General features: G+C 48.6%; 1 protein-coding gene across 18 annotated transcripts in view; it reads right to left on the reverse strand.

Moving 5' to 3' along the window:
• Nucleotides 1-26,234, reverse strand: part of KLC1 (kinesin light chain 1) — a 75,692-nt gene extending 49,458 nt beyond the window's left edge. For all 18 annotated transcript variants that reach the window (XM_033191134.1, XM_033191136.1, XM_033191132.1 and 15 more), the window contains exon 1: nt 25,917-26,234. The gene's annotated coding sequence lies outside the window, so the exon portion shown is untranslated. The remainder of the gene's footprint in view (nt 1-25,916) is intronic.
• Between the last annotated feature and the right edge of the window lie 1,617 nt (nt 26,235-27,851).

Genomic DNA, 27,851 nt, shown 5'->3' on the forward strand with positions numbered 1-27,851 from the left:
CATGAAGTGTCTAATATCACTTTGAATATAAGCTCTTATTTAAAAAAAAGGCAGGACAGCCAGGCGTGGTGGCTCATTCCTGTAATCCCAGCACTTTGGGAGGCCAAGGCAGGTTGATCACTTGATGCCAGGAGTTCAAAACCAGCCTGGCCAATATGGCAAAACCCTGTCTCTACTCAAAATACAAAAATTAGCTGGGTATGGTGGCACGCACCGGTGGTCCCAGGTACTCAGGAGGCTGAGGCACGAGAATCACTGGAGCCCGGAAGGCAGAGGTTGCAGTAAGCCAATATCGCGCCACTGCACTCCAGCCTGGGCAACAGAGCAAGAATCTGCCTAAATAAATAAATAAATAAATAAAAATAAAATACAATTAGCTGGGTGTGGTGGTACGTGCATGTATTCCCTGCTACCCAGGAGGGTGAGGCACAAGGATCACTTGAGCCCAGGGGTGTGAGGTGACTGTCAGCTATGATGGTACCACTGCACTCCAGTCTGGGTGATGGAGCAAGACCCTGTCTCGTAAAAAAATTCAAAAAAAAAAAAACAGGCTCCACAGCATCTAGGCGCAGCTCCTGCCAGTCCATGTGATGAATGGATGGACTGACAGACACTGGATGAAAGGAAGAAAGGCTGAATCAGCAGACAGACTACATATTCCAGGATTTGGGGGTGAAGCTTTGAGTGCTTGAGAATAGGGTCACGTTAGCCTCTGCATCACCAATTTCACACTGGAAAAATCATTTTTTTTTCATAAATATGAAGACTAAATTCCTTTTAAAATTTGGAAGTTGTCCTACAGACTATTCAGAAATCCACCTCCACTCTACTAACAGCCCAGAAAACAACAAAAGAACAAACGCCGGCCAGGCACGGTGGCTCATGCCTGTAATCCCAGCACTCTGGGAGGCCGAGGTGGGCAAATCAAAGGTCAAGAGTTCAAGACCAGCCTAGCCAATATGGTGAAACCCTCGTCTCTACTAAAAATACAAAAATTAGCCGGGCCTGGTGATGCTCACCTGAAGTCCCAGCTACTCAGGAGGCTGAGGCAAGAGAATCACTTGAAACCAGGAGGCAGGGGTTGCAGTGAGCCAAGATTTCACCACTGCACTCCAGCCTGGGCAACAAAGGAAGATTTTGTCCAAAAAAAAAAAAAAAAAAAAAGAACAAAGGCCACTCCTCTACCTGACAGTATGTTAACTGCTAGTATTTATTTAACACATGGCTCTCCAGCTTCACTGTAGCAAATCCATGCTGTGTGCCAGGCTGGGAATATCTTGCTGAATAACACTGCTGGTACTCCATGAGGGACCTTGTCCATACTGTACCATGATATAGCCCCAGCCCGGCACTCAATACGCATTCGTAAAATGAGTGAAAGAAAACACTTAAGGACCAGTTTTCAACAAACAAGAGTAAAATGTACTAGGTTAACATGTTGATCTGAACATCTTTGAGGTTCCTATGAGTGAAGGGAAGGGTCTTCAGAAGGAGGAAAATAAAACTTAAGGCCTGTTTTTCCTCCCTGACAGCAAAGCATTTATGTATTATATCCAAATGATGCAACATATATTCTCTTATGTTTCCCAAACTAGCAGATGCCAAGTGCTTTTCTAAAACTTACTCTGAGTTAAGTAAGCCCTGGAATGTACAGATTAATAAGGGCCTCACCCTCGGGGACATGCGAGCTAGTAGAAAACACCCTACACAAGCAGGTGCACAAAGACCTGAAGGCCCAGGGACGGTGGCTGTGCGGCGGAACACAGTGATGGGGGGCAGTGGAGTTGCCAACTGAGAGATGAAGGCCAGACAGAAGAAACCATTCCCAAGGGATGTTATCAAGTAGCACCTCTCAAGGCTAGTAAGGGCACTGCCAGCCCAGGGCAAAAGGGGAGCTGAGGCAGAGGTGTGACGGCACCCACTGCTGGCGAGCAGCTGCTCATCACTGCAGAGCCAGACCCAGTACCAGGGCTAGAGGAGCAGTGCAGAGTGACAGCACAAGAAACCTGCCCCCCAAGTGACCATGATATAGATGTTAAGTACACACGACACTTCTTCAGAGGGAAACAGACAGTGGCATATATATTCAGACTCGATGCCTCTTGCCATTTCTAGGCTAAGCCATTATAACCAAAGGCAGCTTATATTAATAAACAGTGACAAGGCAACTGGCTATTTAGGAAAAATAAAGTTAAACTCCTATACTCACTATATACTAACATAAATTTCAGATTAATAATTAAATTTAAAAAAAAGAAACTAGAAGGAAATACAGGCAAAGGCCTATATGCACATAGGTCAAACTAAAGAGCATTCTATGAATAAAAGTAATGGCAAGCTGGGCACGGTGGCTCACGCCTGTAATCCCAGCACTTTGGGAGGCCAAGGCGGGCAGATCACAAGGTCAGGAGATCGAGACCATCCTGACTAACACAGTGAAACCTCGTCTCTACTAAAAATACTAAAAACTAGCCGGGTGTGGTGGTGGGTGCCAGTAGTCCCAGCTAATTGGGAGGCTGAGGCAGGAGAATGGCGTGAACCCGAGAGGCAGAGCTTGCGGTGAGCCAAGGTCAAGCCACTACACTCCAGCCTGTGCAACAGAGCAAGACTCCGTCACAAAAAAAAAAAAAAAAAGAGGCTTAAAGAACAGCCTGGCCACCATGGTGAAACCCCATCTCTACTAAAAATATAAAAAATTAGCCAGGTGTGGTGGCGCATACCTGTAATCCCAGCTACTCTGGAGGTTAAGGCAGGAGAATCGCTTGAACCCAGGAGGCGGAGGTTGCGGTGAGCAGAGATCCCACCACTGCGCTCCAGCCTGGGCGACAGAGCAAGACTCCATCAAGAAGAGGAGAGGGGAGAGGAGAGAGGTGAGAGGGGAGAGGGGAGAGGAGGAAGGCACACAGAGCGAGAGAGAGAGAAAGAAAGGTATAAAACCGTAAAAGACTGACAAGTCTACTTAAGACATTTTTCAAGTTTGATGCAGAAACAAATAAAATGTTTTTGAGGGAACACTGTTTTGCAGCTCATCAAGATGAAGAATTCAAAAGTATACAGGCGGCCGGGCGCAGTGCTCACGCCTGTAATCCTAGCGCTTTGGGAGGCCCAGGCAAGTGGATCACTTAGGTCAGGAGTTCCAGACAAGCCTGGCCAACATGGTGAAACCCCGTCTCTACTAAAAATACAAAAAATGAGCCGGGCGTGGTGGCAGGTGCCTGTAATCCCAACGACTCAGGAGGCTGAGGCAGGAGAATTGCCTGAACCCGGCAGGCAGAGGTTGCAGTGAGCTGAGATCATACCACTGCACTCCAGCCTGGGCAACAGAGTGAGACTCTGTCTCAAAAAAAAAAAAAAAAAAAAGTATACAGGTTACCAGCTCAAAGGGCTAAGTTACAGGTTATACTGATTTCTGAAAGGTAAACATTACTCAGAATCTAAGTTGACTCAAGCATTTTGCCAGCCTATAAATCACATCATCGCTGGACCATCTTCCAACTCTCATGCTGTGTATGCCTGGAGATGATTCAATGGAACAAGGAATCAGCCAAAACAATGCCTGGCGCCCCACGGGCATGCAACAAAGATGTGTGCAATGAATGAAATAAACAGCCCTGGAGCTACTGCATCTTCTTCTCACCTACCCTGGCGCGTGCTGGAGGCTCAATCTCCCTGTAAGTCAAGTGAAATTGATACCCACCTGACCTGGAACATAGTACAGGCTCAAAAATACTCCCTTCCCTCTTTCCCTTTGACTGACACACAAGCTATCTGGCCCCAGGTTATTCTAACTAAGAATTTTTTATTATGCTTTTATTCCTTTAAAAAAAAAAAAAAGTCCTATTTAAGGTTCCATTATTTACTTTGTGAGACCAAAAGAACTCAACGCAAAATCTCCAGTGTAAAACCTGATAAATCTAACATCTGAATTAAGCTCGCAAAACACAAGAAGCCCTTCTTAGGGTCAAACCTCTTTAAGGCTATTGTTCAACAGGCAAAGCTATTACAGCCTACTGAATTTAAAGTCTCAGCATTCAAGTAAACCTAACAAATTCTTTTTTTTTTTTTTGAGATGGGGTCTCACCATGTTGCCCAGGCTGGTCTCAAACTCTTGGGCTCCAGTGATCCTCTCACCTAGGCCTCCCAAAGTGCTGGAGATACGGGTATGAGCTATCACACCAGGCCCCTAACAAATTATGTACTGTGTCTACAGACTGTAAGTCACTACCTAACATAATGAAGACCAAGAAAACCCTATGTTATTTTTATTTAATTTTAGAACTTACTTTGTTTCCATTATTTTAGATAGCGACTCAACTTTTGCAATTACATTGTATTGTGGTTTTCGTATGTTTTTCTTTTTCATTTAGAGATGGGGTCTTGCTATGTTGCCCAGGCTGAACTTGCACTCCTAGACTCAAGCAATCCTCCACCTTCAATCTCCCAAGGAGCTAGGAGTATAAGAACTTGCCACTGTACTCCATTTTTCCTTTTTTTTTTTTTTACACAGGATCTTACTCTTATCGCCCAGGGTGGAGTGCAATGGCACTATTTTGGCTCACTGCAACTTCCGCATCCCGGACTCAAGCAATCCTCCCACCTCAGCCTCCCAAGTAGCTGGGAACCACACGCATGCACCACCAAGCCCAGTTAACTTTTGTACTTTTAGTAGAGACAACGTTTCGCCATGTTGCCCAGGCTGGTCTCAAACTCCTGAGCTCAGGTGATCTGCCTGCCTCGGCCTCCCAAAGTACTGGGATTACAGACATGAGGCACACACCCGGCCCACTGTGCCGTTTTGACATGTGTTTTTAACATATATGATTCTCCTTTTTTTTCTGAGACAGGGTCTCACTCTGTCACCCAGGCTGAAGTACAGTGGCATGATCTTGGCTCACTGCAACCTCCACCTCCTGGGCTCAAGTGATCCTCCCACCTCAGCCTCCCATGTAGCTTGGACTACAGGTGCGCGCCACCAAGCCTGGCTAATTTTTCTCTTTTTTTCTTTTTCTTTTTTTTTGGTAGAGACGGTCTTGCCATGTTGCCCAGGCTGGTCTTCAACTCCTAGGCTCAAGGGACCTGTTCACCTTAGCCTCCCAAAGTGCTGAGATTACAGGCATGAGCCACCATGCCTGGCCACAAGTCTCATGTCCAAAGATTTACTTCAATCATTCTTTCACACTACAACATTGTGAGGACATAAACTGAGAATATTAAGAACTTATCCTGCCAGGCTCCCAGTTGGGACCTCTGATTAAATATCTGTATCGCAACTTGCCAGGAGTAAAAAATAAATTTTAAAATCCTGTCTGTAGCATTCTGTAACCTAGAAATAAAACAATTTTAACTCTTTTTAAATGTCATTTGAAAAACAATACAAGGGCCGGGCGCGGTGGCTCAAGCCTGTAATCCCAGCACTTTGGGAGGCCGAGACGGGCGGATCACGAGGTCAGGAGATCGAGACCATCCTGGCTAACACGGTGAAACCCCATCTCTACTAAAAATACAAAAACTAGCCGGGCGAAGTGGCGGGCGCCTGTAGTCCCAGCTACTCGGGAGGCTGAGGCAGGAGAATGGCGTGAACCCGGGAGGCGGAGCTTGCAGTGAGCTGAGATCCGGCCACTGCACTCCAGTCCGGGCGACAGAGCGAGACCCCGCCTAAAAAAAAAAAAAAAAAAAAAGAAAAACAATACAAATAGACATGGTTTATTTGTATCATGCATCACCTATTGGGACAGAAATGAGGAAACGCTATCTTTTTTTTTTTTTTTTTTTTTTTTTTTCGAGATGGAGTCCTGCTCTGTTGCCAGGCTGGAGTGCAGTTGCGCAATCTAAGCTCACTGCAACCTCCACCTCCCAGGTTCAAGTGATTCTCCTGCCTCAGCCTCCCAAGTAGCTAGAACTACAGGCATGCACCACCACGCCCAGCTAATTTTTGTATTTTTAGTAGAGACAGGGTTTCACCATGTTGGCCAGGACGGTCTTGATCTCTTGACCTCGTGATCTTGACCTCGCCCACCTTGGCTTCCCAAAGTGTTGGAATTACAGGCATGACCCACCATGCGGCCGTGCTATTCTTTCAAAAGGCATACCTGCCCTTTGGAAACATAAGAAATAATAACAAACAAATTGCTGGGCCAGGCATGGTGGCTCTCCCCGTAATCCCAGCACTTTGGGAGGCCCAGGCAGGCGGATTACCTGAAGTCAGAAGTTCAAGACCAGCCTGGTCAATATGGCAAAACCCCATCTCTAGTAAAAAAAAAAAAAAAAAAAAAAAATGGCCGGGCGCGGTGGCTCAAGCCTGTAATCCCAGCACTTTGGGAGGCCGAGATGGGCGGATCACGAGGTCAGGAGATCGAGACCATCCTGGCTAACACGGTGAAACCCCATCTCTACTAAAAATACAAAAACTAGCCGGGTGAGGTGGTGGGCGCCTGTAGTCCCAGCTACTCGGGAGGCTGAGGCAGGAGAATGGCATAAACCCGGGAGGCGGAGCTTGCAGTGAGCTGAGATCTGGCCACTGCACTCCAGTCCGGGCGACAGAGCAAGACTCCGCGTCAAAAAAAAAAAAAATACAAAAATTAGCAGGGTGTGGTGACACACGCCCGTAGTCCTAGCTACTCAGGAGGCTGAGGCAGGAGAATGGCATAAACCCGGGAGGCGGAGCTTGCAGTGAGCTGAGATCTGGCCACTGCACTCCAGTCCGGGCGACAGAGCAAGACTCCGCGTCAAAAAAAAAAAAAAAATACAAAAATTAGCAGGGTGTGGTGACACACGCCCGTAGTCCTAGCTACTCAGGAGGCTGAGGCAGGAAAATCACTTGAACCTGGAAAGCGGAGATCCCGCCACTGCACCACTGCACTCCAGCCTGAGCAACAGAGCAAGACTCTGTCTCAAAAAAAAAAAAAGTTTCTGGATAAAGTAATTAAAAACCCCATGCTCAAACTTGAAATAAGGCTTAACAGTTCGGATAGACAAGGTAACTGCAGCATGTTTGTATTATTCAATATCCTACTTGACAGGTAAGGATTTGTACCTGTGTAACTGAAAAGAGAATGGCACACATTAATACCTAATATACAGACTACAATCAAGTTCCATCACTCAGCTCTGACCAAAAACACCAGACATAAATATTAATTTGTATATTCAGTTGCTTTACCTCTGCTCTAAAGTAATCCAAGCAGAGGTAATATACAAAATAGAAACAGTTCTTATGCTGGACACTGTGGCTGATGTAATTCCAGCACTTTGGGAGGACGAGGTGGGAGGATCCCTTGAACCCAGGAATTCCAGACCAGCCTAGGCAAGACAGCAAGACCTCATCTCCACAAAAAAAAAAAAAAAAAAAAAAATTAGGCATGGTGACACATGCTTGTAGTCCCAGCTACTTGGGAGGCTGAAGGAGAAAGATTGTTTGAGCCCATGAGTTCAAGACCAGCCTGGGCAACACAGAGGGGTCCCATCTCTTCAAAAAAAAAAAGAAAGAAAAAAAATTAGCTAGGCATGAAAATGCATGTCTTCAGTTCGCAGGTGCAGTGAGCCATGACTGTGCCACTGCACTTCAGCCTGGGTGACAGAGTAAGACCTTGTCTGAAATATGTATATATACACATATATATGCAACATACATATTTTAATTAAAAAATTAAAAATTAGATGGGCATGGTAGTATGTGCCACTTGGGGAGGCTGAAATGGGAGGATGGCTTGAGCCCAGGAGTTCAAGGCTGCATGAGCCATGATCATGCCACTGCACTCCAGCCTGGGTGACAGAGCAAGCAAGACTGTCTCAGAAAATAGTTCTTATTACACATTTAAACTGTCCTTTTAATTTGTCCTTTATGACGGGAGTGATATTTTACTCACTCTACACTAACGACCAAAAGAGAAGGCCTTGGGAATTTTAACTAACTCCCTGACAGATACGATGGAAACTAACACACTTAAAATACAGAATTTGTACAACACAGACAACACAGTCATGTGCAGTATAATGACATTTTGGTCAAGGAGGGACCTCATATTTGACAGTGGTCCCATAAGATTATAACACCAGGCTGGGCGCGGTGGCTCACGCCCACAATCCCAGCACTTTGGGAGGCCGAGGTGGGTGGATCATAAAGTCAGGAGATCAAGACCATCCTGGCTAACACAGTGGAACCCCATCTCTGCTAAAAATACAAAAAAATCAGCTGGGTGTGGTGGCGAGTGCCTGTAGTCCCAGCTGCTCGGGAGGCTGAGGCAGGAGAATGGCATGAACCTGTGAGGCGGAGCTTGCAGTGAGCCGAGATCGCGCTCCACTGCACTCCAGTCTGGGCGACACAGCCAGACTCCGTCTCAAAAAAAAAATTGTAACACCTATTTTGACTACATCTTTTCTACGTTTAGACATGTTTAGTTGCACAAACGTTTACCAGTGTTACAATTGCCTACTACAGCTACATTTGTACAGGTTTTTAGCCTAGGAGCAATGGGCTACACTGTACCGCCTAGGTGTGCAGTAGGCTGTACTTTTTTTTTTTTTTTTTTTTTGAGGCAGAGTCTCGCTGTCTCCCAGGCTGGAGTCCAGTGACCGGATCTCGGCTCACTGCAAGCTCCGCCTCCCGGGTTTACGCCATTCTCCTGCCTCAGCCTCCCGAGTAGCTGGGACTACAGGCGCCCGCCACCACGCCCGGCTAGTTTTTTGTATTTTTTAGTAGAGACGGGGTTTCACTATGTTAGCCAGGATGGTCTCGATCTCCTGACCTCGTGATCCGCCTGTCTCAGCCTCCCAAAGTGCTGGGATTACGGCTTGAGCCACTGCGCCCGGCGTAGTAGGCTGTACTTTCTAGGTTTGTGTAAATGTACTCCCTGATACCCCCACAACGAAATCACTTAATGATGCATTCCTCAAAACACATCCCCAACGTTCAGCATAACACACACACGACTGCACTGGGTGGATGCTTTAAAACCGAGAAGTGCAACTGCGATGTCCACTACAAGCACGGCAGGGAACTGCAGAAGAACTGAGCTAGGCAGCACCAGAGGGAACCTGGGAAATGCCCAACTCTCATTGACCACTTGGTTTGTAGACCTGGTAGGGCAGCTAGGTCTTTGCCTCCAAAAAAAAGACAAGCAAATTTTCCTGAGAAATCTGGCCAGCCCCAGGCCAGGCGCAGTGGTTCACGCCCATAATCCCAGCACTTTGGGAGGCTGAGGCGGGCGGATCACCTGAGGTCGGGAGTTGGAGACCAGCCTGGCAAACATGGAGAAACCCTGACTCCACTAAAAATACAAAATTAGTCAGGTATGGTGGCACATACCTGTAATCCCAGCTACTTGAGAGACTGAGGCAGGAGAATCGCTTGAACCCAGGAGGCAGAGGTTGCAGTGAGCTGAGATCGTCCCATTGCACTCCGGCCTGGGCAACAAGAGTGAAACTCAAAGAAAAAGAAAGAGAGAGAGAAAGAGAAAGAGAAAGAGAGAGAGAGAGAGAGAGAGAAAGAAAGAACAAGAAAAGAGAGAGAGAAAGAAAGAAAAGAAAGAAAAAGGAAGGAAGGAAAGAAAAGAAAAGAATGAAAGAAAAGAACAAAAGAAAGAAAAGAACGAAAGAAAGAAATCTGGCCAGCCCCAAAAGAATAACATCCATCCATTCCTCAAGGAAATGTTTACTGAGCCTCTACTTTATGCAAAGCACTGTTCTAAAGGTAGGAATTGACCTGAAAAAAAAAAACTGTCCTAAGAAAATTAAAATATTGTGGTGACAAGAGAATATTATTTTTCTTTTCTTTTTTTTAATAGAGACAGGGTCTCACTATGTTGCCCAGAATGGTCTCAAAGTCCTGGGCTCAAGTGATCCTCCTACCTCGGCCTCCCAAAGTACTGGGATTATAAGTGTGAGCTACCACACCCAGTCCCAAAGAATATTCTCTATACTTTCAGAGAGCGAGGCAAAAAACAGGTCATGTAGACCAGGCGCGGTGGCTCACGGCTATAATCCCAGCACTTTGGGAGCCTAGGTGGGTGGATCAGGAGGTCAGGAGTTCAAGACCAGTCTGGCCAACATGATGAAAACCCTTCTCTACTAAAAACACAAAAAAATTAGCCGGGCGTGGTGGTGGGTGCCTGTAATCCCAGCCACTCAGTAGGGTGAGACAGAGAATTGCTTGAACCCGGGAGGCAGAGGTTGCAGTGAGCCTAGATCACACCACTACACTCTAGCCTGGGCGACAGAGCGAGACTCCGTCTCAAAAAAAAAAAAAAAAAAAAAAAAAAGAAGTCATGTAGAAATAATCGGGAATAACTTTAGGCTTTTTTTTTTTTTTTTGAGATGGAGTCTAGCTCTGCTGCCCAGGCTGGAGTGCAATGGTGCGATCACGGTTCACTGCAAGCTCTGCCTCCCAGGTTCAGGCCATTCGCCTGCTTCAGCCTCCCAAGTAGCTGGGACCACAGGCACCTGCCACCACGTCCAGCTAATTTTTTGTATTTTCAGTAGAGACAGGGTTTCACTGTATTAGCCAGGATGGTCTCGATCTCCTGACCTTGTGATCTGCCCACCTCGGCCTCTCTAAGTGCTGGGATTACATGCGTGAGCCACCATGCCTGGCCAACTTTAGGCTTCTTAACAGCCACACTAGAAGCAAAAGGCAATTAAACAAATGCCTTCAGGTTGGGTACGGTGGCTCATGCCTGTAATCCTAGCACTTTGGGAGGCTGAAGCAAGCGGATCACAAGGTCAGGAGATCGAGACCACCCTGGCTAACACGGTGAAACCCCATCTCTACTAGAAATACAAAAATCAGCCGGGCATTGTGGTGGGCGCCTGTAATCCCAGCTACTCAGGAGGCTGAGGCAGGAGAATGGTGTGAAGCGGGAGGCGGAGCTTGCAGTGAGCCGAGATCGTGCCACTGCACTCCACAACAGAGCGAAACTCTGTCCCTAAAATAAAATAAAGAATTCACAGCCTGACTCAGTGGTTCGCACCTATAATCCCAGCACTTTGGGAGGCCAAGGCAGGTGGATCTCTTGAGCTCAGGATTTCGAAGCCAGACGGGGAAACATGGCAAAATCCCGTCCTAAAAAAAAATACCAAAATTAGCTGGGCACAGTCACATGCACCTGTGGTCCCAGCTACTCAGGAGGCTGAGGTGTGAGTATCGCTGGAGTCCAGGAAGTCAAGGCTGCAGTGAACCGTGATTGCACTACTGCGCTCCAGCCTGGGTGACAGAGTGAGACCCTGTCTCAAAAATAATAAAATAAAAATAAAGAATTCACATATGGGCTGGGTGTGGTGGCTCATACCAGTAATCCCAGCACTCTGGGAGGCCAAGACAGGAGCACTGCTTGAGCCCAGGAGTTCAAGATCAGCCTGGGGAATACAGTGAGACCCTGTCTCTACAAAATTTAAAATTAGCTGGGTATGGTGGCACGCACCTAAGGTCCCAGCTAAGGAGGGAGGATTGTTTGAGCCTGGGAGGTCAAGGCTACAGAAGCCTTGGTGGTACCACTACACTCCAGCCTAGACCCGTCTCAAAAAACTAAATAAGTAAAAGACAAGAAAGAGCCAGGCGCGATGGCTCATGCCTGTAATCCCAACACTTTGGGAGGCTGAGGCGGGCGGATCACTTGAGGTCAGGAATTCAGGAACAGCCTGGCCAACATGGTGAAATCCCATCTCTACTAAAAATACAAAAATTAGCCAGGCGTGGTGGCACATGCCTGTAGTCCCAGCTACTTGGGAGGTTAAGGCTGGAGAATCACTTAAACTCAGGAGGTGGAGGTTGCAATGAGCCAAGATCATGCCACTGCACTCCAACCTAGACGACAGAGCAAGTCTCCACCTCAAAAAAAAAAAAAAAAAAGGAAAGAAGAATTCACATCTATCCAATATTTTAGTTTTGGGAGTATTTTCAAATGTATATTTTACTGAAATAACAACAAAAAAATCTGCAGGTAGTTTGATGACCTATCATTATAATTTCCATTTACAGCTGAGGAAACTGGGATACATGAAGTGACTTTAGCTTATTCTACTGATAAGAGGAACAGAATCCAAGGTCTCTTTGCTCCAAGTGTCCCTCTGCTTCAGGAACCCCTACCATGCTGCACGCACACACACACATCCACACACACTCCTCTGCTCACACACATACACCCTATGTTCATACATACACACCACCATGCTCACACACACCCCCACTGCGTTCACACTTACACACTGTGCTCACACACACCCCCCATGTTCATACATACACACCACTGTGCTCACGCACACACCCCCACTGTGTTCATACATACACACCACTATGTTCACACACACCCACACACCCCACTGTGTTCATATATATACAACCAGACTCCAGCCTGAGTGACAGAGCAAGACTTTGTCTCAAAAAAAAAAAAAAAAAAAATTAATGAAATGAAAGCAAAGGCCAGAGAAGCAAAGGGCATCATCTTTGGTCACTTTACCTCCCCTGGTTTTATCATGTGAAATTCAGCCAGGTGGGGAAAGCTCACAGTGATGAAGAAAGTTAAAAAAAAAAAAAAAAAAACACCACCAAGCACTCAAAAGGAAAAAGGAATGTGTGGAATTAGATAGTAGATTGTAGTCGCACAAACAGAGAATACATTAAAAATCACTGCACTGCACTTTAAAATGGAGCATTTGATGTGATGTGACTTACATTTCAATTTTCTTTCTTTTTTTTTTTTTTTTTTGAGACGGAGTCTCGCTCTGTCGCCCGGGCTGGAGTGCAGTGGCCGGATCTCAGCTCACTGCAAGCTCTGCCTCCCGGGTTCACGCTATTCTCCTGCCTCAGCCTCCGGAATAGCTGGGACTACAGGCGCCCGCCACCTCGCCCGGCTAGTTTTTTTGTATTTTTTAGTCGAGACGGGGTTTCCACTAAACGGTGTTAGCCAGGATGGTCTCGATCTCCTGACCTGGTGATCCGCCCGTCTCGGCCTCCCAAAGTGCTGGGATTACGGGCTTGAGCCACCACGCCCGGCCCATTTCAATTTTCAAAAAGAGAAAAAGAACATGGTAGAAAAATCAACAGGTCTGGGTACACAGAATGAAGAACAGCCAAGAAAGAAATGTGAATTACTCTCACAGTTCTCAAATGTTAAATAAAGTTCCTATAAATACAGAGGGTAGCATATTAAGGAAAACTGGGATGGAGGGAAGAAAACAGAGGTTTTTGCCTTGCAAAAATTTGTTTATAAGGGATGTTTTACCAAGAGATGTGCATCTGAGTTGAGCCAACAGGAAACCCTGGCAGTGCTGGCCAGATCAGAGAGGTCATGTCCCATCCCCATACACAGGCACAGAAGCCCCAAAGCATACCAGCAAAGAGGGTCATAAGGTGAAGGGACTAGCCTACAGAACAGTCCAAGTCATATTCAGGGAAATAAATAGTATCGTGATGGCCCAGCATAGTGGCTCACGCCTGTAATCCCAGCACTTTGGGAGGCCAAGGAGAGCGATCACTTGAGCCCAGAAGTGAGAGGCCAGACAGGGCGATGCCGTGAAACCCTGTCTCTACAAAATATTAGCCGGTCATGGTGGTGTGCACCTGTAGTCCCACCTACTTCAGGGGCAGAGGTGGGACGATCACTTGAACACGGAGGCTGCACTGAGCCAAGATTGTGACACTGCACTCCAACCTAGGCAAAACAGCAAGACTCTGTCTCAAAAATTAAATAAATACATAAATAGTTTTTAAAAAGAAAACATTAACTACCAGACAAAACAAATGCATCTATTTGGCCTTTGGGTGACTTATTTGTAGATGTGCTTTCAGAACTAAGGAAAGGAGGTCAGACAGAACCCCTCTGGATAGTTTTCCCCCACAGCCTGCTTAGGAAGTCCACTGGGATTGTTTTGAAACCAGCTACCTCTATGGACACAGACCCTCTAACTTAAATAACCTAACCACACCACTGTTTCCAGGTATACACGTAGCTCTGGAAAAAGTGACGGAGCTCTTTTAGAAATCTAAAGAGGCCTATTAATAACCATGGCTGTGGCTGAGCACGGTGACTCACGTCTATAATCCCAGCACTGAGGAGGCCGAAGCGGGCAGATCACCTGAGGTCGGGAGTTCAAGGCCAGCCTGACCAACATGGAGAAACCCCGTCTCTACTAGAAATACAAAATTAGCCAGTCATGGTGGCGCATGTCTGTAATCCCAGATACTCGGGAGGCTGCAGCAGGAAAATCGCTTCAAACTGGGAGGCAGATGTTGCAGTGAGCCGAGATCGTACCATTGCACTCCAGCAACAAGAGTGAAACTCCGTCTCAAAAATAAATAAATAAATAAGTAAATAAATAACCATGGCTAACACCTGAAGAGATTTCTACAAGCAGGCGATTTCCCCAGCCAGCTGTCAGGTGCTTACCCCAGGCGGGTCAGACAGCCTCCTGGTCATGACTAGAAAGCGAGCTGGTTCACTTAATTTGCCATAGGACCACAGGCCCATCCTTCAGATGTCAATTGTAAGCACAAGAAAGACACTAGAAGAAAGGGTACTACATGAAAATACAGGGTAACATGCTTTTTCTGAAAACAAGAATGAGTAAGTCCTAACGATGCAAATATATCTATTCAAGTTCTCGGTTGATCAAATAGAAAGGAAAAAACAGCTTCGTCTGACTGTGTGACTAAGAGAATACGTTACAGAGTACTGCGGGAGTATGGGGCAAAATATACAAATACAGATATTAATTCTGCGGTTACAAAAAGCACCTTTAATCAAATACTAAAAATGTCAGCAGACAAACATACCATAAGACTAAGTTTATGTATTTAAATGCTAATCAATGGAATAATATTCTTTCCTAAATGAAGAAAGGCAATTAAAGAAAACATTTTTTTTTTTCTTGAGATGGAGTCTCACTCTGTCGCCAGGCTGGAGTGCAATGGCGCCATCTTGGCTCACTTCATTCTCCGACTCCCTGGTTCGAGTGATTCTGCTGCCTCAGCCTCCCGAGTAGCTGGGATTACAGGCACGCGCCACCACGCCTGGCTAATTTTTGTTTTTTCAGTAGAGACAGGGTTTCAACATGTTGGCTAGGATGGCTTCAATCTCCTGACCTCATGATCCACTCACCTTGGCTTCCCAAAGTGCTGGGATTACAGGCGTGAGCCACCACACCTGGCCAAAGAAAACATTTTTTAAAAATGAATTATCTCAGGCCAGGCACGGTGGCTCACACCTATAATCCCAGCACTTTGGGAGGGTGAGGTGGGTAGATCACATGAGGTCAGGAGTTTGAGACCAGTCTCGCCAACATGGTGAAACCCCATCTCTACTAAGAATACAAAAATTAGCTGGGTGTGGTGGCGCGTGCTTGTAATCCCAACTACTTGGGAGGCTGAGGCAGGACAATGACTTGGATCTGGGAGGCAAAGGCTGCAGTGAGCCAAGCTTGAGTCACTGCACTCCAGCCTGGGCAACAGTGCAAGACTCTGTCTCAAGGGGAAAAAAAAGGAAAAGAAAACATTTAAAAAAAGTAAATTATCTCAGGCTGGGCACGGTGGCTCACGCTTGTAATTCCAGCACTTTGGAAGGCCAAGGTGGGCACATCACCTGAGGTCAGGAGTTCAAGACCAGCCTGGCCAAAACAGTGAAACCTTGTCTCTAATAAAAATACAAAAAAAAGGCCGGGCGCGGTGGCTCAAGCCTGTAATCCCAGCACTTTGGGAGGCCGAGACGGGCGGATCACCAGGTCAGGAGATCGAGACCATCCTGGCTAACACGGTGAAACCCTGTCTCTACTAAAAAATACAAAAAACTAGCCAGGCGAGGTGGCAGGCGCCTGTAGTCCCAGCTACTCGGGAGGCTGAGGCAGGAGAATGGCGTAAACCCGGGAGGCGGAGCTTGCAGTGAGATGAGATCTGGCCACTGCACTCCAGCCTGGGCGGCAGAGCGAGACTCTGTCTCAAAAAAAAAAAACAAACAAAAAAAAATTAGCGGGGTGTGGTAGCGTGTGTCTGTAATCCCAGCTACTCGAGAGGCTGAGGCAGGAGAATCGCTTGAACCTGGGAAGTGGAAGTTGCAGTGAGTCGAGGTCACACCACGGCACTCCAGCCTAGGCAACAGAGCAAGACTCTGTTTCAAAAAACATATAAATAAATAAAAATAAATTCCCTCCAGCTGAGTGAGGTGGCATGTACTGCTGGTCCCAGTAACTCAGGAGGCTGGGGCACAAGGATCACTTGAGCCTAAGAGTCAGAGGCTGCAGTGAGCCACGATAGCACCACTGTACTTCGGCCTAGGTGACAAAGGGAGACCCTGTCTCAAAAAACAAAACAGTGTCTCAGGACAAAGGAAATGGGACACCTTTCACTGACATCTCTATATGGCTACTGATACACTGTTTTGGGAAGTTGAAGATACATAGGTATTTCTTTTTAATGATTTAAAAACATAAGCCGGGCAGAGTGGCTCATGCCTGGAATCCTAGCACTTTGGAAGGCAAAGATGGGAGGATTGCTTGAGCCCAGGAATTTAAGACTAGCCTGGGCAACATTATGAGACCCCATCTCTATGAAAAATAATAATAATAAATAGATAAGAAAGCAGGAGCCACAAAAGAATGAACTGAAAAACTGGACTTCAACGAAATTTTCAAGTACTACCTTTCTCACTCCCTGGTCATTTGGCAGCTGTTCTTCGTTGGGGGCTGTCCTGCACATGAGGCAGGAAAGAAGATGAAAGAATTTGTAACTTCTAGGCTCCAACTTGTTACGAAAAGTGGAAAGTGGCTGGGTGCAGTGGCTCACGCCTCTAATCCCAGCGCTGTGGGAGGCCGAGGTGGGCAGATCCCTGAGGTCAGGAGTTTGAGACTAGCCTGGCCAACATGGTGAAACCCCGTCTCTACTAAAAATACCAAAATTATCCAGGCATGGTGGTGTGTGCCCGTAATCCCAGCTACTCAGGAGGCTGAGGCAGCAGAATCACTGGAACCCAGAGGCAGAGGCTGCAGTGAGCCGAGATCGCGTCACTGCACTCCAGACTGGGCGACAGATCAAGACTCCATTTCAAAAAAAAAGTGCAAAGTAAGTGCCAGGGTACAAGCAGACTCAGAAGATGATCAGACTAAGAAAAGCGAAATTGGTCACCCTCGTCAGCAACTGCCCAGCTTTGAGGAAATCTGAAATAAAGCACTGTGCAATCTTGGCCAAAATTGGTGTCCATCACTACAGTGGCAATAATATTGAACTGAGCAGAGCATGTGGATATTACTATAGAGTATGCACACTGGCTAGCACTGATTCAGGTGTTTCTGATATCATTGGAAGGATGACAGAACTGACTGGTAAAAAGTAAACCCTGTGGCTGGCGCAGTGGCTCACGCCTGTAATCCCAGCACTGTAGGAGGCCAAGGTGGGCAGATCACCTGAGGTCAAGAGTTCGAGACAGGCCGGGCGCGGTGGCTCAAGCCTGTAATCCCAGCACTTTGGGAGGCCGAGACGGGCGGATCACGAGCTCAGGAGATCGAGACCATCCTGGCTAACACAGTGAAACCCCGTCTCTACTAAAAATACAAAAAAACTAGCTGGGCGAGGTGGCGGGCGCCTGTAGTCCCAGCTACTGGGGAGGCTGAGGCAGGAGAATGGCGTAAACCCGGGAGGCGGAGCTTGCAGTGAGCTGAGATCTGGCCACTGCACTCCAGTCCGGGCGACAGAGCGAGACTCCACCTCAAAAAAAAAAAAAAAAAAAAAAAAAAAAGAGTTCGAGACCAGCCTGGCCAACATGGTGAAACCCCATCTCTACAAAAAAGTAGCCAAGCGTAGTGGTACACTCCTGTAATCCCAGCTACTCAGGAGGCTGAGGCAGGAGAATGGCTTGAACCTGGGAGGCAGAGGTTGCAATGAGTTGGTATTATACCATTGAACTCCAGCTTAGGCAACAAGAGTGAAACTTCATCTCAAAAAAAAAAAAAAGATAAAAATAAATCTTGCAAAAATTTATTTAATAAAAATTGCCAGACCTTGGTTTAAAAAACTGAAAGTATTGCTTTATTAAAAGGCACTACCAAAAAACAAAGTTAAGCCACAGATTAGTAAAAAATATTTGCAACACATATATATCTGGCAAATGACTTCTATGAAAAATATGTAAGGAACTGCCGGGCACAGTGGCTCATGCCTGGAATACCAGCACTTTGGGAGGTAGAGACGGGTGGATCATGAGGTCAGGAGAACGAGACCATCCTGGCTAACATCGTGAAACCCATATCTACTAAAAATAAAATAAAAATAAAAATAAAAATAAATTAGCCGGGTGTGGTGGTGGGCACCTGTAGTCCCAGCTACTCGGAGGCTGCAGCAGGGGAATGGCCTGAACCTGGGAGGCGGAGCCTGAAGTGAGCTGAGATTACGCCACTGCACTCCAGTCTGGGCAACAAAGTGAGACTCAGTCTCCAAAAAAAAAAAAAAACAGGCCGGGTGTGGTGGCTCACGCCTGTAATCCCAGCACTTTGGGAGGCTGAGGTGGGCGGATCACGAGGTCAGGAGATTGAGACCATCCTGTCTAACACGGTGAAACCCCGTCTCTACTAAAAATACAAAAAATTAGCCGGGCGTGGTGGCGGGCACCTGTAGTCCCAGCTACTCGGGAGGCTGAGGCAGGAGAAAGGCGTGAACCCGGAAGGCGGAGCTTGCAGTGAGCCGAGATCGTGCCACTGCACTCTAGCCTGGGTGACAGAGTGAGACTCCATCTCAAAAAAAAAAAAAAAATGTGAGGAACTTAACAATCCAATTTTTTAAATGGGCAAAAGTCTTGAACAGACACTTTACAAGTCCAGGTATACAAAAGACCGAAATGCACATTAAAACTAACAAGATGCCACTACACGTGCACTAGAATGGCTCAGACGAAAAAGACAGGTAAGGCCAGGCACAGTGGCTCACGCCTATGATCCCAGCACTTTGGGAGGCCGACGGGGGCGATCACCTGAGGTCAGGAGTTCGAGACCAGCCTGGCCAGCATGGAGAAACCCATCTCTACTAAAAATACACAATGAGCCCAGAGTGGTGGCGCATGCCTGTAATCCCAGCTACTCGGGAGGTTGAAGCAGGAGAATCGCTTGAACCCAGGAGGCAGAGGTTGCAGTAAGCCAAGATTGTGCCACTGCACTCCAGCCTGGGCAACAAGAGCTAAACTCCATCTCAAAAAAAATAAAAAATAAAGTATTGAAAGTAGTCAAAATCATAGAAACAAAGTAGAAAAGATGATTACCGGGGGACAGTGAGGGAGGAGGAGATATCAGTATTTAGGGTTTACAGTCTCAGTGCTGCCAGATCAAAGAGTTCCAGATATGTGGAACAACAATGTGCATATCCTTAACACTACTGAATTGTGAACTTATAAATCGCTAAAATGGTACATCTTTGAAAAAAATTGAAGTGGTGCAAGGTTTTCCCAAGAAAAAGTAATGATAGATTAAACAGCATTATGATTAACTTGAAGCTGCAGCTTTAAGTACTACAAGATGATTCGAAGCTTGTACTGCAGAAGCAAAAAACCTGAGTCAGAATCCTGACTTCACAGCTGTGTAACTTTGATTTCAGAAACTTCCCCTCTCTCACCCTCAAATTCCTCAACAGTAGAATCTCAGTAACAGTACCTATTTTACTTTTTTTTTTTTTTTTTTTTGAGATGGGAGTCTCACTCTGTCTCCCAGGCTGGAGTGCAGTGGCACGATCTGGCTCACTGTAACCTCCGCCTCCCAGGTTCAAGTGATTCTCCTGCCTCAGCCTCCCAAGTAGCTGGGACTACAGGAGCATGCCACCACACACGGCTAATTTTGGATTTTTTTTTTTTTTTTTTTTTTTTTTTGAGACGGAGTCTGGCTCTGTCGCCCAGGCTGGAGTGCAGTGGCGCGATCTCGGCTCACTGCAAGCTCCGCCTCCTGGGTTTACGCCATTCTCCTGCCTCAGCCTCCCGAGTAGCTGGGACTACAGGCGCCCGCCATCTCGCCCGGCTAGTTTTTTGTATTTTTTAGTAGAGATGGGGTTTCACCGTGTAGACCAGGATGGTCTCGATCTCCTGACCTCGTGATCCACCCGTCTCGGCCTCCCAAAGTGCTGGGATTACAGGCTTGAGCCACCGCGCCCGGCCTAATTTTGGATTTTTAGTAGAGACAAGTTTTCACCATGCTGGCCAGGCTGGTCTCAAACTCCTGACCTCAGGTGATCCACCTGCCTCGGCCTCCCAAAGTGTTTTTGGATTTAACATACCCAAAAACAAACTCGCAATCTCCTCCTTCTCCCATTTTCCCTCCTTGGGTTTAAGTGTCACCAGCCAGTGAGTCACCCAAGTTAGAGATGAGGAAGTCATTCTAGATGCATTTCTTCAACAAACATTTACTAAGTTCCTATTACGTGCCAAGCACTGACACTGAATACAAGAAACAAAATTCCACACCCTTGTAGAGATGATGAACATAAGTGGAGAAAAATAATAAAAGTAAGAAAATGATTAAAATAACACAGTATCAGCCGGGTACAGTGGCTCAGGCCTATAATCCCAGCACTTTGGGAGGCTGAGGCGGGCAGATCACTTGAGGTCAGGAGTTCCAGACCAGCCTGGCTAACATGGTGAAATCCCATCTCCACTAAAAATAAAAAAATTAGCTGGGTGTGGTAGCACATGCCTGTAGTCCCAACTACTTGGGAGGCTGAGGCAGGAGAAAGGCTTGAACCCAGGAGGGGGAGGATGCTGTGAGCTGAGATCATGCCACTGCACTCCAGCCTGGGTGACACAGCGAGACTCTGTCTCAAAAAATAATAAAATAATAATAATAATAATGATACAGCATTTTAGATAGTGAGGTGTGCTAAGGAGAAAAATCAGGGTACAGGCTAAGGAGTATATGGGGAAGTGAGGAAATGCTAATCACTAGAAGAGTGGGTTTGGTTCAGAACTCCAGAAGTGTCTGGAAGTGCTTGAGTAGGGCCAGAGCAGGAAGATGAAAAGAGACAGGGTGGGGTACTCAGCGGACATTGACAAAAGCTTTAACAGAGGAGTGACTCAGGTTTTCGCAGGATCATTCTGGGGAGTCCTACCTGCACCTCCTCATTTACCCCAAACCAATCAGCCCCAAATCAGGTTGACTATAACTCTTACGGCCCAGTCCCTGCCCCCCATCTAGCTTCTCTGTTTCTTCTGTCACTGCCCTAATCCTGAGGCTTGCTCAGTTGGGGTTAATGGCTTCCTAATTAATCTCATCCCAGTTCACAGCACTTGCCCCACCATTGCCTATGCTCTTTTTTTTTTTTTTTTTTGAGACAGAGTCTCGCTCTGTCGTCCAAGCTGGAGTGCAGTGGCACCAGCCCAGCCAGCCTGCCTATGCTCTTTTTAAAGTGTCACCTGACTCCTTAGAATCTTCCAACCCTCCGGCCAGGCGCGGTGGCTCACCTGTAATCCCAACACTTTGGGAGGCCAAGGCGGGCAGATCACGAGGTCAGGAGATGCAGACCATCCTGGCTAACATGGTGAAATCCTGTCTCTACCAAAAATACAAAAAGTTAGCCAGGCGTGGTGGCACACACCTGTAGTCCCAGCTACTCGGGAGGCTGAGGTAGGAGAATCGCTTGAACCCAGGAGGCGGAGGCTGAAGTGAGCAGAGATCGTGTCATTGCACTCCAGCCTGGGTGACAGAGCGAGACTCCATCTCGGGAAAAAGAAAAAAATCTTCCAACCCTCACTTGTAAACCTCAAAATGAAAGCAGACTTCTAAGAAGTCATTCAGGGCCTTTCTTAACTTCATCTTTCCACTCTCACTCCCATGCTCCCTTACCAACACCCCTTTACAGCAGCACAACCTCAGGATTTACTTCCTCCAAACAGGAACCCCAATCCCAATCCCTGACCCCCTGACACTGGCTGATTTGTACTTTTCTTTTGTGAAGAATCGCCTCCTCAGTGCACTCATCACAGCCTTTAACCTGGTCCATGGTACCTGTCCATGCCAGCCTGTGAGCTCCTAGAGGACAGAGGTTTTTTGTTTTTCGGTTTTTTTTTTTTTTTTTTTGAGACGGAGTTTTACTCTTGTTGCCCAGGCTGGAGTGCAAAGACGTGATCTCAGCTCACTGCAACTTCCACCTTCTGGGTTCAAGCGATTCTCCAGCCTCAGTCTTCCAAGTAGATGGGATTAGAGGCACCTGCCACCACACCTGGTTTTTTGCTTTTGGGGTTTTTTTTTTTGTATTTTTAGTAGTGACAGGGTTTCACCACGTTGGCCAAGCAGGTCTCAAACTCCTGACCTCAGGTGATCGGTCCACCTTGGCCTCCTAAAGTGCTGGGATTACAGGCGTGAGCCATCGCACGGCTGACAGCTGCTCTTTTTTTTTAGTTTGTTTTGAGATGGAGTCTCGCTCCAGTCGTGCAGGCTGGAGTGCAGTGACGTGATCTCGGCTCACTACAACCTCCACTTCCCGGTTCAAGTGATTCTCATTCCTCAGTCTCGCGAGTAGCTGGGATTACAGGTGTGCACTACCACACCTGGCTAATTTTTGTATTTTTAGTAGAGATGGGGTTTTACCATGTTGGCCAGGCTGGTCTTGAACTCCTGACCTCAGGTGGACCCACCTTGGCCTCCCAAAGTACCAGGATTACAGGCGTGAGCCACCACACCCGGCCAACAGTAGCTCGTTTAGCACCGTATCGCTGAGCACTCAGCACAGTGCCTGCCACTCAGTTGATTCCCAACAGACATTTAAGACCAGTATTTGCATCTTAATTTGCTTGTCATTTTTATTATATGCCCTGAAATTTGACACTTAAATCTTCCCAAATACTCTTGTTTGAATATATTACTGATCATTTCTTTGCTACATAAAATACTGGTTTCGGCCCAGGCGCAATGGCTCACACCTGTAATCCTAGCACTTTGGGAGGCTGAGGCGGGTGGATCACCTGAGGTCAGGAGTTCGAGACTAGCCTGGCCAACGTGGTGAAACCCCCTCTCTACTAAAAATACAAAAAATTAGCCTGGTGTAGTAGTGGGCGCCTGTAATCCCAGCTACTAGGGAGGCTGAGGCAGGAGAACCTCTTGAACCTGGGAAGCGGAGGTTGCAGGGAGCCAAGATCCTACCACTGAACTCCAGGCTAAGCGACAGAGCAAGACTCATCTCTAAACAAATACATAAATAAAAATAAAATACTGGTTTCTAACATTCCACTTATCTACGAAGAACATTTTCAGGCAATACTAATCCTACATTTCACTCAACTTTTGATTTTTCTATTCTAGGTTTCTTTTTATACAAGTATGTTTTAAAATAGTTTATGGCCCTATACAGAGTGACACATTGACTTTTTTCCAACATTGAGAAACATGCTTAAGTATGTATAAATTGGCCGGGCGCGGTGGCTCAAGTCTGTAATCCCAGCACTTTGGGAGGCCGAGACGGGCAGATCACGAGGTCAGGAGATCGAGACCATCCTGGCTAACCCGGTGAAACCCCGTCTCTACTAAAAAATACAAAAAACTAGCCGGGCGAAGTGGCGGGCACCTGTAATCCCAGCTACTCGGGAGGCTGAGGCAGGAGAATGGCGTAAACCCGGGACACGGAGCTTGCAGTGAGCTGAGATCCGGCCACTGCACTCCAGCCTGAGCGACAGAGCAAGACTCCACCTCAAAAAAAAAAAAAAAAAAAAGAATGTATAAATTTTAAAAATGTATAAATTTGGGCCAGGCGTGGTGGTGGCTCACGCCTGTAATCCCAGCACTTTGGGAGGTCAAGGTGGGCAGATCATGAAGTCAGGAGATCGAGACCATCCTGGCTAACACGGTGAAACACCGTCTCTACTAAAAACACAAAAAAGTAGCTGGGCGTGGTGGCGGGCGCCTGTAGTCCCAGCTGCTGGGGAGGCTGAGGCAGGAGAATGGCGTGAACCCGGGAGGCGGAGCTTGCAGTGAGCCGAGATGGCACCACTGCACTCCAGCCTGGGCGACAGAGTGAGACTCCGTCTCAAAAAAAAAAAGGAAAGAAAGTATAAAATTTAAACGAGTGCAGTTATTTGTTATGAAATATTTAAGATACTGTGTGCCTCTCCCCAGTGTCATTCCCTCCCCCTTTGCTGGAGATAAACGCTGTCCAGTGCACAGACTCCTGTGCATGTCTGGATGCTTTTCGAAGACAATGCTAGGCAAGGTGAGGTGCGCAAGGCTGCAGCAGGGTTAGAGGTTACCACCTGGGTCCTCCACAGCACTCAGTGCCAGACAGGGCTGCCAGGCTCAACCGCAACATGATGTTGCATTCTTTGATGACTTGGAGAGACACTGGCTCTTTAGAGTGCCTCCCCTCCCACACAGAATTCCATACAAGTTGAAATATACTTCATACTTGGTATCCTTGTAGTCCTACAAATATTTAGGAAACAGAGCAATAGGTCAAATTTCAATAGGCTTGTTGACAATACCTGAAAGAAGCAAGGCCATGGCTGTAATATAACTTAAGGAGGTCGTTCCAGTTTCCTAATGCGTTTTTCACTAAATTAGTGCAATGTATTCAGAGCTGATTCTGATCAATGGCTTAGTCATGCCATATCAAAAAAAAAAGGCCTTGGAATTTAATGCAAAGAATCAAAGCTCTAACTGCCCTTTTACAGAACACCTGAAATAGTACATCTCAAATTTTTTGTTCTCACATTTTTAAAAGCATCATTTTTGTAAATATTCCTTTACAAATGCTAATATGTAAATTCTTTTTTTTTTTTTTTTTTTTTTTTTTTTTTGAGACGGAGTCTCGCTCTGTCGCCCAGGCTGGAGTGCCGTGGCCGGATCTCAGCTCACTGCAAGCTCCGCCTCCCGGGTTTACGCCATTCTCCTGTCTCAGCCTCCGGAGTAGCTGGGACTACAGGCGCCCACCACCTCGCCCGGCTAGTTTTTTGTATTTTTAGTAGAGACGGGGTTTCACCGTGTTAGCCAGGATGGTCTCGATCTCCTGACCTCGTGATCCGCCCGTCTCGGCCTCCCAAAGTGCTGGGATTACAGGCTTGAGCCACCGCGCCCGGCCAATATGTAAATTCTTAATGCATTTAAATAATAAAAAGTAACAGGCAGCAACAATTCCAATACAAATATACCTAGAAACGAGCTACAAATGTTAAGTATAAAACCATCCACTTCATCACGCATTAATTTCACTTTTTTAACGCTTTATTTTAATTTTCTTAAGGAAAAGGGTGCACCCAATTTTACATCGAAAAAGCATTCCAGGACGAGGACTACTGCTTCAACTTTAGTTGGAGCAACGCCAGCTTAGGTGAACAGGGTCGCCTGAAACGTTTCACATCTGGTTACCGAAAAAAAGGGGTCGCCAAAGAGGCGAAGCGGAGTCGGCTCTCGGGAGGGACCCGGCCCCCGCCGCCTGCGAGGATGACAGGCGCGTCCGCTCAGGGCGGTGCCGGGAGAGGCGGGGGTGGAAGGAAGAGGAGGAATCGGACAAAGCCAGCCCCGCCGGGCCTCCGGCCTCCCCGCCCGCCGCGATCCCGGGGGCGGCCACCTCCCCTGTCGCGGGCTCCCGGGGTCCACAGCTGTCCCCGGGAAAGGCCGCCGCCGCCCGCAGCTGGGCCGAGCAGCGGATGCGGGGCCAGGGCGGGGCCCTGGGCAGGGTCGACGACCGGAACCTGCAGTGGGACGAGGATGGAGAGGACGCACGGCGCCGGGAGCCGGGGCTGGGAAAGGGGCCGGGGACAGGAACCCGACCTGAACCTGCAAGGGGTGGCGGACCCGCCGGGGAGGGTGAACTGGGGCGGGTACCGGGGTGGGAACCGACAGGGGCTGGGACCCAAACCGGGACAGGGACCTGGATGGAGACGGAGTTGCGCCCGGGGCGGGTCCGAAAAGGAGTGAGACAGGGACGGGGCGGAGAATGAGGGGGCCGGGGCCGCGGTCCGGGGCGCACGCCGGGGACTCACCGTCCTGCTCCTGAGGGCCGCGCTCTCTCGCGCTGTCAGCACCTGGAGCGCCGCCGGGCGCGCGCGCGGACCAGCAACCGCGCGCCGAGCCCGCCTCGGCTGTGTGAGGCGCGGCGCAGCAGTCACGAGCGAGGGGCGCCGCCGCCCCGTAGCATCCTCAGCCGCCCGCGCGCTGTCCCCTCGGCCGCCGAGCCCAGCCCCGCGGCTCCTCCTCGCAGCAGCAGCGGAGCCGACCCAGCCAGTCCCGCTCGGCTGCCTGCGCCTCTCCCGCCGCCGAAAATGGCGTCTCAGTGTTGCTCCCGCGGCGCCCCGCCTCGCCCCGCCTCGCCCCGCCCCACAATGCCGCGCGCCGGCATGACGTCATCGCCCCTCGCGCCGCCCGGGGCTGGGGAAACTGAGGCTGGGTGGCTCTCAGCAAGCGCTCGGCGACCTGGGGACTGGAGGGGCGAGGAAGTTGTTTGGGTATCAGGTGGGCGGTCACCGGGAACAGGGTGACGGTGCAGGACGCCGCGGGCCTCCCGGCTGGAACACGGACGGGGGCGGGGCGCTTGGGGCAGGGCGCGGCTCGCGGGGTGGGCGACCAGGCCCTGGCCTCTCCGACCTCGCAGCCGCGATGACCGAGCGCTTCGGCACCTTCCCCTCCATTCGGGCTGTGGGCCCTACCGGAATGCGGCCGGGGAAGGTGCAGGCCTGGCCGCAGCCGCCACCACTGGGCTCCCGCCCCGCCCCACTCGGAGGCCCGCGAGCTTCGTGCGCTCATTTCGGTCCCCCCAAAAACCCCGCTAGGAAGCCTTCGGGAGCCTCCGGAATCACAGGATCCCGGCCAGGCCTTTCTCCCTTCTCCAGGAAAACCGACAGCCTTTGGTCGAGACCCTGACCCCTAACCCTGCGCCCTCCCTCTCCTCAGACCCTCGTATCTGTACGAGGAGACTTTCCAGGCGCTCCCCCTAGACACAAACTGCGCCTCAGACGGACAAAGGGGAAGGGCCGGGGTGAGGGTGGGAGACATCCACTCTCTGACCCCACGCAGCCACCGGCGCATCTCTCTGGCTGCAGGGCCTCGACCTCCAGCCCGGCCTGAAGGGCAGCGGAGCGGGCCTGGGTCAAGTCCTGCGGCTTCGCCGGCTCCGCAGGCCTGACTCAGCAGCCAGCCGGGAGGGCATGCTGATTCAGTGGGCGAGGCTCCACTCGCTGCTGCCAGCGGCTTGGGAAAAGCCCTCCCAGTGCCTGCAGACGTCCCAAGTGCGGGGCCCGGAGGCATCGTTTAACCTGGAGGGGTTCCTGGACCAGTCCCCCAACCCCATCTTGTGAACTGCCGTTCCTTTCCAATGTTATCACCGAGCACCAGCAGCCCTGTGTGAACCCTGCAGTTATGCCCCGCAGTCACCAGAGAAGCAACTGCATCCCGGTTTTCCCAGGGAGGTCTGGTTACTTTTATCTCATTTATAAAGACAAAGGTGGGCTACAAAGGGGGACCTCCTAGGTAACACGTTAGGGTTGGCCCGGGGAGAGGCACCGAGTCAGGGTCAAACAAACCTTCTCCATACCACTTTCAGGTTAGTGATTTCAGCCAGACTGCAGCTTGGATGTCACTAAGCTCAGCCACTGGCTGGGCACCACCAAGCATGGAGTGCTCACTCTTTCTGTGCCGCTGAGCTCAGTAACTGTCCCCTCTGCTTACCCACAACCCTAGCCAGAAACCTGGGATGCCTGCACTGCTCCCTTATGCCCTACTGCAACAGGTGAAAAATATTCTCCTTCCTCAGTATTTCTTTGTTTGAGTTAGGGTATCTTTGTCACCCTGACTGGAAGGCAGTGGCAATCATAGTTCACTGTAACCTCGAACTCCTGGGCTCAAGAGATCCTCTTGCCTCAGCCTCCCAAGTAGCTAGGGACTGTAGGTGTGCACCACCACTCCCAGCTAATGTTTTTTAA

This window comes from Trachypithecus francoisi, unplaced genomic scaffold (assembly GCF_009764315.1).
Source record: "Trachypithecus francoisi isolate TF-2019V2 unplaced genomic scaffold, Tfra_2.0 Lachesis_group3, whole genome shotgun sequence".
NCBI lineage: Eukaryota > Metazoa > Chordata > Mammalia > Primates > Cercopithecidae > Trachypithecus > Trachypithecus francoisi.